The 15,264-nt window shown below is 40.3% G+C and overlaps 1 protein-coding gene across 1 annotated transcript in view; it reads right to left on the bottom strand.

Moving 5' to 3' along the window:
- MYO1H (myosin IH) overlaps window positions 1-15,264 on the bottom strand; it is a 105,272-nt gene extending 90,008 nt beyond the window's left edge. Inside the window, exon 1 of the mRNA XM_032654160.1 lies at window positions 15,203-15,264. The gene's annotated coding sequence lies outside the window, so the exon portion shown is untranslated. The remainder of the gene's footprint in view (window positions 1-15,202) is intronic.

Genomic DNA, 15,264 nt, shown 5'->3' with positions numbered 1-15,264 from the left:
TTGCTTTCAATATTTTTTTTTTTTTTTTGGCTGCACGGCTCACAGGCAGCATGTGGGATCTTCCCGACCAGGGAGTGAACTCATGCCCCCTGCAGTGCAAGCTTGGAGTCTTAACAACTGGACCACCAGGGAAGTCCCGGTTTCAGTATGTTTCTGATAATTACAAAGCTGATTATATTGGTCATATTCCTAAAGAAATTCCTCAAGACCCTTTTAGTGTTCTGGTTACTGAATTCCAATTTTGGGGGGTGAGGTTCCCCACACATATTGTATGACAAGCAATTCTCAGGACACCCCCTGTGTGTCCTACAATTCGTTGATGCTGACACTATACCCAAATTCCACAGGTTAAGGGTTCATCCCCCCCACCCCCACCCCACTTGTGATGCCAACCCCAAGTCCAGGTTGTTACCTGCACTTCTGGCCAACTGGCTATAAACGAGAGGTTCCCATAACCCCCTCCTGAGGTTCAGTTAACTTGCTAGAGTGGCTCACAGAACTCTGAGAAACCTATTACTTACTAGATCACTCGTTTATTATAAAAGAATGTAACTCAGGGACAGCCAGACGGAAGTGATGCACGGGGCAAGGTATGTGGGAAGGGGCATGGAATTCCCATGTCCTATGCTCACCACTGTCCCAGAATCTCCACGTGCTCACCAACCTGGAAGATCTCTGACTCCTGTCCTTTTGGGGTTTCTATGGAGGCTTCATTACACTGGCATGGTTGTGCCAGCTAAGGAAGGTTGCTCGCCTCCCAGTTCTACAAGAATTAAGTCATGAGCCCCTGCAGTCAATGGCCTTCAACATACCCTGAAAGGAATTCAGGGCAGAGATCAGGAATGAGGCACTCTGCGCACTGGGAAAACTGGCAAAATAGACCTTCAGATAGTTAGATATTTTCAGGAGAAAATTTTATGATCCTGGATTCTTATATCTTCCTACTTAGAAAAGCACTAAAGCCATTAACCAAGGTATCAATTCCTTGTGACCAGCAGAAAACTTCTACTGAGATGTGGGCTTGGTTTCAGTACCTTTCACCAAAATCACACATATACTGTCCTCCCCGCTTACCTCTTTGGGGTAACAGTTCCTCAGAGCTGAGAGGCTCTCTCCCAGGCTATAGTCCTCAGTAGGATACTGAATAAACTCAACCCACAGCTTTTCCGTTGTGCCTTTTTTCCCCAAGTCAACAATTGATTAAATCATTGGCCATTGGAGACTGATTCAACTTCTAGCCCCTCTTCCCTCCCCAGAGAGGGAAGAGGTTTTGGGGTGGGAGGTGAGCCCTGGTCTCCCGGCAACCAGCCCCCATCCTCTGGTGCATCCCAAAAGCCACGTCATTAATATAACAAAAGATGCTTTTTATCACTTGTAACACTTAGAAAGTTCCAAGGGTTTGGGGAGCTGTGAGCCAGCAACTGTGGACAAAGATCAAATATATATTTCTTATAAATCACAACATCACATCCAAATTATTTTAACTATTTAACTTTCTTTGTACTTTTCTTTGTTGGCAAAACAAAACAAAAAACCCAAAAAGCTCCTCCTCCTTCCCACCCAATCCCAACATGCAAAATTATATCTGAAACTTACTTCTTATCAAATGTTCTTGCTTGCATCCTGCCCTTCACAGTAACCAGTGCGGAACCAGGCACAGAAGTAGTCTCAAGATAACGCTTTATAGACTCAAAATTCTCTAAATCTAAGGTATGATTAATATCTGGAAGTAGGATATTACCAAAAATAACCTAGTCATACTGTGTGAGAAATATGGTATGTCAGAGATACTGATCCTGTCTTTATTTACATTTTTGATATTTTACTCACCATGGATTTTTTTACATTAATTGATTTTTTAAAAACATTGTTTATCTTGACTATTGAGTTTTTTTGGCAACCGTTTAAATTTTACACCCTTGCCTCATCCTAGTTCCAGACCTTCTGAGATTCAAAGTTCATTGATTAAAAAAAAAAATAAATCAGACATGAACAGAAAAAAATATTGCAGAATACTGGTGAGATTATGTATCTGTTAGGTTTATTTCTCTTTGATTCCCTTTACACTATGAAAAGAGCAATTCTGTACAATACTGTTGAAAAGGGGATGAAATGTATACATAATTCTGTAAGAAATAATTTCATTTGCCACAAAGTCTCCTAATCCAGTCAACCTCAAAAAGACCATTTCTTCTTTCTTCAAAAGAAATTGTGGACTAAGTTATATAGCATGAAAAAAAATAACAAAATGTCCATTGACTGATAAATGAATAGACAAATGTGGTATATCCATACAATGTCATATTATTCAGCTTTAAAGAAGAATGAGGGAGTTCCCTGGAAGTCCAGTGGTTAGGACTCTACGACTTAGCACTTTTCACTGCCTTGGCACTTTTCAATCCCTGGTCCAGGAACTAAGATTCCACAATCCGTGCTGCATGGCCAAAAAAATTAAAAAGAATGAAGTTCTGATACATACTGTAAGATGGATACATTTTTGACACATTGCTAAATGAAATACGTCAGACACAAAAGGCCATATATTGTATGATTCTATTTATATGAATCGTCCAGAGTAGGCAAATCCATAGACAGAAAGTAGATTCGTGTTTGCTAGGGACTAAGGGGAGAAGGAAAAGAGTAGCAACTGCTTATGGGTATGGAGTTTCTTTGTGAGGTGACAAAAATGTTCTGGAATCGTGGTGATGATTGCACAACTTTGTGAATATACTAAAACTCACTGAACCGTATGGTTTAAACAGGTAAATTTTATGGTTTTCAAATGATAATAAAGATGTTATTAAAAACAACAACAAACAGGGAAGAAAAATTAACCACAGCATAAGAATGCTAAATATAAGAAGAGGGGGGAAATGTCCATAAAATGAAACAGAGGCTTCTAGATACATGGCCAAGAAAACATCCTGCTAAAAAGTAGGAGGCAGCTTTAGGCGGTAAAAAATGTAGTAGCTTCAGCCGGCATTTTCAGCAGATCTAATCTTAGCTTTCCTAATTGCTTAATTTTCCTGATCCTTATTTTCTCATCTGTGAAAATGTAGATAGTGATATCTACTTCCCAGGGTTGGTATGAGGGTGGCCTTCACACACAGTAGGATTGCGACTCATGTCAGCCACAGTCATGTATATCTGTGTGCTTCTGGTTGCTGTCTCAGTTCATCTCGAGAAAAAGGATAAGTCGGCAGTGACTAGACTGAATAGGCAAAAGTTATAAGAGAAAGAACATCAGAGGAGACTGCTGCCTACAGAGAGGGAGAGAAAACTAGGAAATGAATAAATAAGGAGAAGGTGATGGATAAGCAAATGGGCAAGTGGGTCATTAGAGACGGCAGGATAAATGTAGAGTAGCTAAGGCATTTAGGTACCACCTAAACTTGGGAGCTGGCTTAAAACGGACTAAGGTCCATGAAAATCTTGCAGCTCTGTGGTAATAGTAGCAAATCCTAACACAGTACTTATTCTGTGGCCAGTATTGTTCTAAGTGTTTTATACATTTTTAATCATTTACTCCCTACAATAACCTACAAGATAGATCCTGTTATTGTTCCTGTTCTCAAGTTAGGAAACGAGGCACAGAGGAGATAAATAACTTACCCAGAGTCACAAAGCCAGAAAGTCAGCTATAGTACATGGTTCTTCTATATTCCACATTTTCTCTATTGTACCTTCAAAATGTTTGCTTTATGAAGTGTGATAAAACCAAAATGTCATAGCAACTTGGGTTAGTAATAGCTTGAAATGATCTTTTAAGAGCCACGCGATTATTGTAACTGAGCTTTCAAATGTGCTATGAAAATGAAGTTGAAAAGATGTAAAACACACACTAGCCTGGGGAGTGAGCCTTGTCAGGGAATTAGACCCTGGGGCTCTCACATGGGGGCGGCGAGCCTGGCATCCTTCCCACCAAGCTTTTTGGGGAAATGGTGAACGGGTCCCCTTCTCAGGGAGAGATATGGTCAAACACCTCACACCCAATCTTCTAAAAAGTGAATTGAGAGGTGTTGGGAGCGAAATCAGCAGATGTAAGGTCTAGACAATGTTCTCAATGAACAGTTTTATCACAATTTGAGCAAGTGTTTTCCCATAAATTAGAGACCACAGGGTTATATTTTTTCCTTTCTGCAAGGGGGCAAATTTCCCCAGTCAAGAGGCACGTGGTGCTAATTTTCGGAGCCATAAACGTGTTCTACGTGCATTGGGTGGAAACAGTGCCTATGCCTGTAGAAGTTATTGACTGCCAATCTGCTGTTTCTTCATTTTCTTCTTTATCAGTAAATATTCATTGAGTGTCCACGGAACAAAAACAGAAAGATCTGTGACAAATCCCTCTACTTTATATGGTGAATCTGCCATCAAAAGACACAGCGCCAATTCTGACGTGTCTACTGGAGACAAAAAGAGATTTCAGAAGGAATCTCAAACACGAGAGGGTGGCAGAAAATCCTTATCAGGTTAGGTTGTGTGTCTGCTACAGAACTACACTATTAAAAAAAGCAACAAATCTTCAGCTTTGAAAAAGGAGTTACACTCTACAACTGAGAGCGGGAGGGACAAATCATTGCGGGGGGACTGGAGGAATTGACCCCTGCCATATCCATCATTTCCCATCACATGGAAGACCTGTCCCGACCCTTTTCTCTTTTCTGAAAGGTCTAAAAAGTTCTCCTGAGGAGGCAAAGCACATAAAAGCTGCTCCTAACAATTTTCCTTCCAGGGTGGTCTCCCTTCTTCCCAAGAAGCTCTTGGCTCTGAAGAGGGCCCAGACATTGTGTCTGAATGTTTGGCCAGGCATCTGGGGACTTCAGAGACCCCCACCCTGTGTGGGCATGAGCTCTCTCAAGAGAGATGACCCAGGCTGGATCTCAGAACTTCTACCTCCTGTGGAAACCATTCCTCAAAAGGCCTTCTGAAGTCAGTTGAGCTCAAGAAGGAATTATTTGCCATCTTGGATTGTTAAAATATGAAAGGTGGGACAACCGAAAGCTCTGAAAATCAACAGGAGACATACTCCTGCAAACTTTCTAAAATGGATTTCCTACTTCAGACGCTGACGGACGGTTTAGTAACAGGATAACAATGAAGAAACACTAAAGTGTAAGATACGTGAAGGATTATTTTAGAGTAAATTAGAATAATTAACAAAAAAGAGTCCCTTGCAACCAGGAAAATTTATCCATGGCATAATGCCATGCCCAAAAGCTGCATTTAAATGATACTTAAGTGAGCAGTCTGTCAAATTATGTCCAGTATTATAATATTCATTAATTTTGAAAGAAAAACTTCTACTGCTACCCACATTCAAAAACAACAACAAAACAAAAAACCAACCCTCTGACGTAAACAGAGACAGTCCCAATGCAATGATTATTTTTGGTTTACCAACCCAAGACTACAACTATAAAGCCAGGTGAAACAAAGGGATAAAAATAGTGTGATTTCCTGGAAATCCCACGATGCAATTTCACTTTGAACTTGCAAGCAAATATCCAGGCATGATCTGCATGCAACTGGGTGGCGTTTTGTTCTAGAACGATGGGCCCCAATTAAAAATAATGAGGCTTGTCTCCAGCCGCCAGACCCAATTAGAGATAATAAGGAGTGATAGTTCCTGAAATAGATTCATTTTTCTCTGATAGACGAATTGGGACAGGGGTCTTGGTCGGGGTCATTGGGATAGGCCTGGCAACAAAACATGGGTCACTCAGGCTTAAGAAGCCCTTACGAATCCAGTTATTAAATAAGGAAGTAGGAATAACACCACAAATCGTTCATTCATCGGCCACTTACACCCCACCACATTCAGATCTACATTGTTAGCCAAACAGGGTGACTATTGATATTAAAAACTTTAAAATAATGACCGTAACCTTTAAATGATTGTTTAAAAAAATACTGGAACGGAAGTGTGGCTGACTTCACGTATGTGTGTATGTTTATGCATGCGTGTATATGTGCACACACATTTGCCCTTCTTATTTGGAATAATTGTAGACTTGTAGTAAAAGTTGCAGAGACAGTACAGGGAGTTCTTATATAACCTTCGCCTAGTCTCCCTTAATGTTAACATCTTATATAACCTGGCACGTTCATCACAACTAACAAATGAAATTACCATTTCTGTCAACTACACTTATTAGTCTGGGACTGGGACAAGAGAGACCAAGATGGTGTGATGGGATTGAAGTAGGGGGACAGGGATACAGCAGGAAGTAATGCAGAAACATACAAATGGCTGGGGCCCTGGGCAACCGGGACAATAATGGGACCACTCACCAGGTGAAAGAGATCACCTGCACAGGTACAGACAGGCAAGCAGGTTGTGCCCAAGGTATCTGATTACCCTCTTCTGGCAAAGGTTGCTGCAAGCTGACAGGACCTCAGCACAGAAATGTTTTCTAGACAGAGGGTTTACCCTGTAATGAAAAATAGTCATCAAGGATGCAAAGGTCTTGTGTAAGCCTTAAAGAAGAGAGAACTAAGCCACTCTCAGGATGGTGCATTTGGAAAGATTCAGTGTGAATCCATCGTCTTCACCCCTGGTTCCCTGAGCAAGATTTTAAACTCTAACAAAATAACAATGTTAACACCTATATAAGAGACATATCAAAAAGGTGTTGTGTTTTGCAAAATATCTTAATCATAAAGAGGAAAAATAAGTTTTAAAAATAAGTTTGGCAGATGGGATTTTTCCAAAGATGGTCACAAAAGTATCTCCCATTCCACCTGCTCTTCTAGATCTTTCCATTCCTCCATCAAAAGCTAGAGTTTAATTCCTCCCTTGAGTCTAGGTGGGCTTGTGACTCACTTGTAACCAACAGAATGTGGCAGAAAGGACACTGTGCGGCTCCAAAGACACAACCGTCATCAGAGCAGCCCGGCTGCCCTGAGGCTGCCACGTTGTGTGGAAGCCCAGCTATGTGGAGAGGCCACCTGCAGCCCGTCAGGTTGGCAGCTCTCATCCTCCAGTCTCCCCAGCCAGGTGCCAGATGCGAGAGTGAACAAGCTTTCAGATAGCTTGAGCCCAGCTATCAAATCACTCCCATCCCAGCCTTCCAGTCTTCCCAGATGAGGACCCGGATATCACGGAGCAAAGACAAGCCCATCCCGCTGTTCCCTACTGGAATTCATCACCCACAGGATTAGTGAGAATAAAAGCATGGTTGTTTATGCCACAAAATTTGGGGTGGTTTTTTATTCCCCAGTAGTAACCAAAACAATGAGGCATATACTCTCTTGACTGACATCCATGGACCAAATCCCAAGACTAGCCATTTCTTTCCATCCCCTGTTGACACCTTGATGACACCCAGGCCTGTGGAACTCTCAAAAGCAGAAGACCTTCTAGAACCTTGTTACATAAGGTCCAGGAACTAGCAGCCTCAGCACCATTGGGAGGGCTTAGAACTGTACCATCTCGGGCCCCATCCCAGACTTACTGAATCAGAATCTGCCTTTTGATAAGATCCGCCGGTTAAAATAAAATACTCAGGATTCTGTTTGAGTATTTCAGAATGCATGGCAGACTGTGCACCAAAGACCAATCAGAGCTCCTTCCTCCCTTGCCTCCTATCTGACAGGATGGAAATGTAAAATGCTGGGTTTTCCAGGCTCCCTTGCAGCTAGGGGAGGCAACACGGCCCATATTTAGCCAAAGAGCTACAAGTGGGAGTGCCTGGGAGAGGCTTTCAAGAAATCTTTTAAAGAAGGAAGATCCAATATATGTATAGGTCTTTCAACACATCACGAAACATTTTAAAAACACATCCGGTTCTCTGCTTTTCATTGCTGTACAGTATTCCAGGTATAGATCTGCCTTGTTCAACCCATCCATTTCCCTAATGATAGATACTTAGGTCATTTCCAGCTCACCACTCCCTCAAAAACCAGCGTGATGAACATCTCAGATGTGTTCTCTTTTGAACATACACTCAAGTCCTCTCAGGAGTGTATGCCCAGGAGCGAGACTACTGGGTCATAAGGCACATAAGAACATAATTTCATTGCATTCTGCAAAACCCTTTTCTAGAATGATCGTAGAAGTCAGTTTGTCCTTCCTTCAATAGTGCATTACGGCTCCTGGTTCTCTGTATCAGAGCCTTTCCTTGGCACTTTCAGGCTTTACAATCTTTGCCAGTCTCGTGGGTATAAAGTGGTATTCCATTGCAGTTTACTTTGTATTACTGATTATTTGTGAAGTTAGAGAGAATGATTAACCACAAATGTTTATTAGCTAGTCAGTTTCACCTTTATGAGCCAGTCAGAGAAACTTTTCTCACATGCATGAGTGCATTTCTGGGTCTCTATTCTTCTTCACTGTTCATGTGTGCTTTCATTATGCCTTAAGAGTGTGGATTAATAATTGATTGGAATTTTCTCAAAATTTAATTTAATTAGTTTAGTTTATTTAAAATTTAGTTTAATTAAAATTTAGTTTAATTAAGGAGAACTGACATATTTACAATGCTAAGTTATCACCTCCAAATCATTAGGGAAATGCAAATCAAAATACAATGAGATATCCCTTCACACCCATTAGGATGGTTATAATTTTTAATTTTTTAAAAAAATACACAAAATAACAAGTGTTGGTGAAGATGTGGAGAAACTGGAACCCTTGTGCACTACTGGTAGGACTGTAAAATGGTACAACTGCTATGGCAAACAGTATGGAAGTTCCACAAAATATTAAAAATAGAATTATCATACAAAATTAGAATTCCATACAGAATTGGAATCCAGAATTATCATACAAAAATAGAATTCCATACAGAATTGGAATCCAGCAGTTCCAATTCTGGGTATATATCCCAAAGAATTCAAAGCAAGGACTCAATCAGATATTTGCACACCCATGATCCTAGCAGCATTTTTCAAAACAGACAAAAGGTGGAAGCTATCTAAATGTTTATTGATGAATGAATGGATAAACAAAAATGTGGTGTGTCTACACACACACACACAGAAGATGATTACTCAGCCTTAACAAGGAAGAAAATGCTGACACATGCTGCAACATGGCTAAAACTGAAAGACATTACACTAAGTGAAATAAGCTAGATACAAAAGCACAAATGAGGCACAGAGTAGAGTCAGATTCATAGAGAGAGAGAAGAATGCTTGTGGCCAGACACTGGAGACAGTTAGTGTCTGATGGGTACAGAGTTTCAGTTGGGGAAGACGAAAAGAATTCTGGAGATGAATGGTGGTGATAGTTATACAACAATGTGAATGTACTTAATGCTACAGAACTGTACACTTAAAAATGGTTAAGATGGTAAATTTTGGGCTTCCCTGGTGGCGCAGTGGTTGAGAGTCCGCCTGCCGATGCAGGGGACACGGGTTCGTGCCCCAGTCCGGGAAGATCCCACATGCCGCAGAGCGGCTGGGCCCGTGAGCCATGGCCGCTGAGCTAGCGCGTCCAGAGCCTGTGCTCCGCAATGGGAGAGGCCCACGTACCGCCAAAAAAAAAAAAAAAAAAAAAAAAAAGGAAAGATGGTAAATTTTATTTATTTTACCACCATAAATAAATTATCTCATGCATGAAAAATTGTCTCTCTCTCCATTTATTCTCATCTTGTTTCTGGATCTTTCAAAGTTTTAAAACTATGCTCCATTAAGGTGTTTTGCAACAATGAACTATCAGATAGAGAAATTAGGGAAATGATCCCATTTACAATAGCATCAAAAATAATAAAATGCTTAGGAATAAATGTAACCAAGTAGGTGAAAGATCTGTACAATGAAAACTACAACACATTGAAATAAATTACACACACAAATAAATGGAAAGATATTTCATGTTCATGGATTAGAAGAATTAATATTGTTAAAATGTCTGTACTACTCAAAGCAAACTACAGATGCAATGCAAAACTCCTATCAAAATTCCAGTGTTTTTTTTTTTTTTTAACAGAGATAGGAAAAAAAATCCTGAAATTTGTACAGAACCACAAAAGACCCTCATAGCCAAAATAATATTGAGAAAGACAAGCAAAGCTGGAGGCATCATGCTTCCTGATTTCAAACTATATTACAAAGTCATAGTGGTCAAAACGTGTGGTATCGGCATTAAAACAGACACATAGATCAATGGAACAAATAGAGAGCCCACAAATAAACCCATACATATATGGTCAATTAATTTATAACAAAGGCACCAGGAATATACAGTGGGGAAATGACAATCTCGTCAATAAATGGTGTTGGGAAAACTGGACAGCCATGTGCAAAAGAATGAAACTAGACTCCTATCTTACACCATACAAAAGAAAAATAAATCAACTCAGTATGGATTAACTTAAACATAAGACCTAAAACTGTAAAACTCCTCAAAGAAAACATAGGGGATAAACTCCTTGACACTGGCCTTGGCAATGATGTTTTAGATTTGATACCAAAAGCCGAGCAGCAAAAGCAAAAATAAATAAGTGGGAGTAAAACAAACTAAAAAGCTTCTGCACAGCAAAGAAACCTAGCAAGAAAATGAAAAGGCAACTTACAGAATGGGAGAAAATATTTGCAAACCTCCTATCTGATAAGGGTTCAATATCCAAAATATACAAGGAACTCATACAACTCATAGCAAAAAACAAAAACCCCAATTAAAAAGTGGGCAAAAGACCTGAATAGACATTTTTCCAAGGAAGACATACAGATGGCCAACAGGTACATGAAAAGATGCTCAACATCATTAATCATCAGGGAAATGCAAATCAAAACCATGATGAGGTATCATCTCACACTTATTAGAATAGCTCTCATCAAAAAGACAAAAGATAACAAATGTTAGCAAGAATGTGTGGAAAAGGGAACCCTTGTGCACTGTTTGTGGGAATGTAAATACACTGATACAGCCACTAGGGAAAACAGTATGGAGATTCCTCAAGAAATTAAAAATAGAACTGTATGACCCAGCAATCCCACTTCTGGTTCTATATCTGAAGGAAACGAAATCACTCTCTTGTTGAGATATCTGCATCCCCTTGTTTACTGAAGCATTATTCCCAATAGCCAAGGTATGGAAACCACCCAAATGTCTGTTGACAGATGAATGGATAAACTCAGCATGGTATATATACACAATGGAGTATTATTCAGCCTCAGAAGGAAATCCTGCCATTTTCGACATCATGGATAAAGCTAGAGGACGTTATGTGAAGTGAAGTATGCCAGACAGAGAAAAACAAATACTACATAGTATCACTTACATGTGAAATCTTAAAAAAAAAAAAGAAAAAAAAGAAAAAGACAAACCCAAAGAAACAGAGCGAAAAGTGGTTGCCAGGGGTTGGGGACTGGGGTTAATAGGGCGAGGTTGGGAAAGGGTGCACATTTTCAGCTACAAAATGAACAGTCTGAAGATCTAATGAAAAACATGGTGACTATAGTTGATAACACTGTCTTATATAATTAAAATTTGCTGAAAGCAGATCTTAAATGTTTTCACATACAAAAAAGGTAAGTATGTGAGGTGATTTGTTAATTACCTTGATGGGGGTGAATCCTTTCACAACATCTATGTTTATCAAATCATCACATTTGTACCCTTTAAATCTTACAATTGTCAATTATACCTCAAAAAAGCTAAAAAAAGTTTTGGATACATCTCATTCTTTTTAGTGGCATATAACATGTGTTTATTGATTGATTGAGGTAAGAACATTTAACATGAGTTTTACCCTCTTAAATTTTTAACTGTGTAACACAGTGTTGTTAAGTGTATTTTACTGGTGTAGTGTTCTACAGACACCTTACCCCATCCTACACCTTTCCAGGCCCCTCTCCCACAAGAAGCCCAATTCTTTCTTGTTATTTTCCAGACCAGAGGAAATCAGGTGGATAAACAAGGTATTGGTGATTTAACAAGTGAATTTTAAAACACCAACAAGGAATGAGATAAGAGCATAAAAGAATGGCTTCACACCACCCTGGACAACCGGAAGGCAGATTATTTGGAAAGAAAAACAGGCAACTAACTGGACCGCTCTTGTACCGAGGATCTTGCCAAGTGTCAGATCCTAGGGAGCTATCCTTTCACCAGAAGACCCTGTCTGAAGGTCTTGGAAAAAAGAAGGAGGAAGCCTGCATTTCCCAATTCTGAGACCTAAAGGTGTGTTTGAATAGTAACAGCTAGTATTTATTTGTCTAAGAGAGGAGAGTAGACATACAGTAGATAATCCAGGAGTGCCTTCTATGTGCTTACGGGATGTAATCAACAACATCCAACTACACGCACATTCCTTCTACCCTCTGCCCTTGGGACCAACAGACCTTGGCTTCCATCTGCTTGTCTGCTCCTTAGACCCAGCTGGGTGGGAAAGAGACCAAGACGGCCAGAATTGGGAGGGACTGCTAACAAGGATTGTTTTCAGCTGATGGGGGGTCTCTGTCCTAACTTAAGAGAGGCAATGAGGAGCTCTTAGACCATGCCGTGTCCTATGATCATTGACAGGTGGGTAAGCTCAGTTCAAGTTATTTTGCTTTCTGTCCCCCTTAGTTTTCTCCTGACTGGGACAGTTCTGAGCAGGTAAAGAGGGGCAGCTTAGTTAACAGTTATCAGCGTGGCTAAGGGTGAGTCTGCTCTATCGTTCACCATCAATATCGTACGCGTGGAGAGCCTGTAAAGGACTTAAAAGTTACACACACCAAACAGATGAAAACCAATAAACTCAACATCTAGAACAGTGCCGTCAGTAGAACTTCCTATAACGATGGTGATGATCTGGGTCTGCACTGCCCAATATGGTAGCCATCCAGCCCTTGAGATGTGGCTAACGAACAAGCAACAAATTTACATTTTAATTCATTTTAAATAGCCCCATGTGGCTATTGACTACTATATGAGACAGTGAAGGTTTTGTTTTTTTCAATCTGTTCCTTTCCTCCCCAGTCTTACTATAGTCCAATGGTTCTCAGCCAGGGGCAACTTTGCCCCTGAAACCCAGGAGTCATTTATCATTGGAGATATTTTTGGTTTCATCGTGGGGGGTGGGGTGTCACTGGCATCCAGTGGGTAGATACCAGGGTTGCTGCTAAACATCCTTCAAATCCCAGGACAGCTCCACACCCCCAAACAGAGAATCAACAAGCCCAAATGTTAACACCAAGGCTGAGAATCCTTCTCTAGCCTTGCTTATGGTAAGCAAAGCTTTTCATAATTTGTACAACCGTTATATTCATTTTCTTGATTTTTCAAAAAATGTATTAAATTATGGTAAAACACATAAAATTTGTGGGGTAAAACACACAAAATGGCAACTACCATTCTACTTTCTGTCTCTGTGAATTTGACTGTTTCTAGGCCCCTCATATAAGTGGAAAGATGCACTGTTTGTCTTTTTGTGATGGTTTATTTCACTTAGTATAATGTCTTCAAGGTTCATCCATGTTGTAGCATGCGTCAGAATTTCCTTCCTTTTTAAGGCTGAATACTATTAAGTTCTGTTTATCCATTCACCCACTGGTGGACACGTGGGTTGCTTCCACCTCTTGACTCTTTTCCATAACGCCGTGAACATGGATGTGTCATTTACTTGATTTAAAAGAAACTGGGAATGATTTTAAACTTACAGAAAAGTTGCAAAGATTATACAGAGAGCTCTCATCTGCTCCTCACTTAGTTTCCTCCATTACTATTTCATATCACCATGGTACGTTGTCACAACTAAGAAACCAAAGGTGGGACATTTCTATTAACTGCACTCCAGACTTAATTCAGATTTTACCAGTTTTTTTCCACTAATGCCCTCTTCTTCCTCCAGGATCCAACCCAGGACACCACACTGCCTTTAGTCGTCACCCCTACCCGGTCCCTTCTGGGCTGGGACAGTTTCTTGTTCTTTGTTTTTCATGACCATGAGAGTTTTAAAGGGCACGGGTCAGGTATTTTGTAGAATGTGCCTCCATTTGGGTTTATCTGTTATCAGTAGAGCAAAAGTTAGAGATTTAGAAAGAAGACCACAGAGGTGAAGTGCATCTCGTCGCATCCTATCCCATCCCCTCAGGGACTCATGGGATCCACATGACATCACTGATATTAACTTTTATCACTTGGTTAAGGTTGTATGGGCCAGGCTGCTCCCCTGTAACGTTACTATTTTTCCCTCTCTATACACTGTTATTCGGAGGTCGTTAAGACCAGCCCAGTGGGGAAGGGGGAGGAAAGGGGAGAGAATTAATATCCGCCTCCTGGAGGAGAGAGTATGTAAATACATTATTTGGGATCTTCCGTTAAGAATATTTCTCGTTTCTCCCCCACTTATCGATTTTTTTTCAATCATTCATGTCGGTACATGCTCATGGATATTTATTTTACACTTTAGGTTATACTCCAATTTTTTTGTTTGTTTTGGCCGTCCCTCGCTTTTCTAAACAGTATATCAACAACTATGTATCTTGCACTTGATACTTTAACATGTTTCAAACCCGATAGGCTTTTTCCAAGGAATGAGTCTTAGCCTCAATGTTACTGATATCATTGATATTTATGACAATAAAGGCCACATTGATCATTCTGAACAAGGTCCTATCCACCCCAGCGCCTGAGAAACAGAGCTGAGCTAAGAGCCAGTTGCCAAGCTGGCTCTAGAATAATCCTGAGAAGCTTACAAGCGTCCCCTCAAGATGGGGCTGCCAAACCCTTCTGGGAGGGTAATTAATTGGTCCAATAGAGGACATGGTCATTATCACTCAGCTGGCCCACCTCTGTCACAAATCCCTGGGTTCAGGAAAAGCAATAAAACCCGTGTGGGGTGCACATGCCTAAAAGCAAGACAGTTCCTGGAGTCCGACATACACAGTGTTCACTCGTACTTTTGTTTTGAGCTCTGTAACAAAACGGTGTTTGGAAACAATACTTAGGATAAACAGTTCATTTGGATATAAGGTTTTGCTTTGTTTTTCAGAAACAAATCGTAAACAGCCAAGAGAATTGCCTTAAACTCTTTTAGGCATTCAGGCTTTTGGGTTTTCTTCTGAGACAACTTATTCTCCTGATTGGAAAGTTATTTCTCACCTTTACATCTGAAATCAAACCAGAGATTTGGAGGGAGAACTTATGTGGTTGTATATAGACATTGCCTATGAATCTTAATTACCACTGAAATGACTACGCTCTGATTTTAAAATGTTATGAACAGTTATTTTAAGAGTACAAATAGTTTAAAAAGAAAACAGGCTTACTTACCTAGTTCAGAGTCCCAAGAACACACTGGCTGCTCACTTACTGTAACGTGGTCTGGATTCAAG

This window comes from Phocoena sinus, chromosome 14 (assembly GCF_008692025.1).
Source record: "Phocoena sinus isolate mPhoSin1 chromosome 14, mPhoSin1.pri, whole genome shotgun sequence".
Classification (NCBI taxonomy): Eukaryota; Metazoa; Chordata; class Mammalia; order Artiodactyla; family Phocoenidae; genus Phocoena; species Phocoena sinus.
The sequence above is the reverse complement of the archived record's forward strand: the minus strand, read 5'-3'. Positions and strand labels throughout refer to the sequence as shown.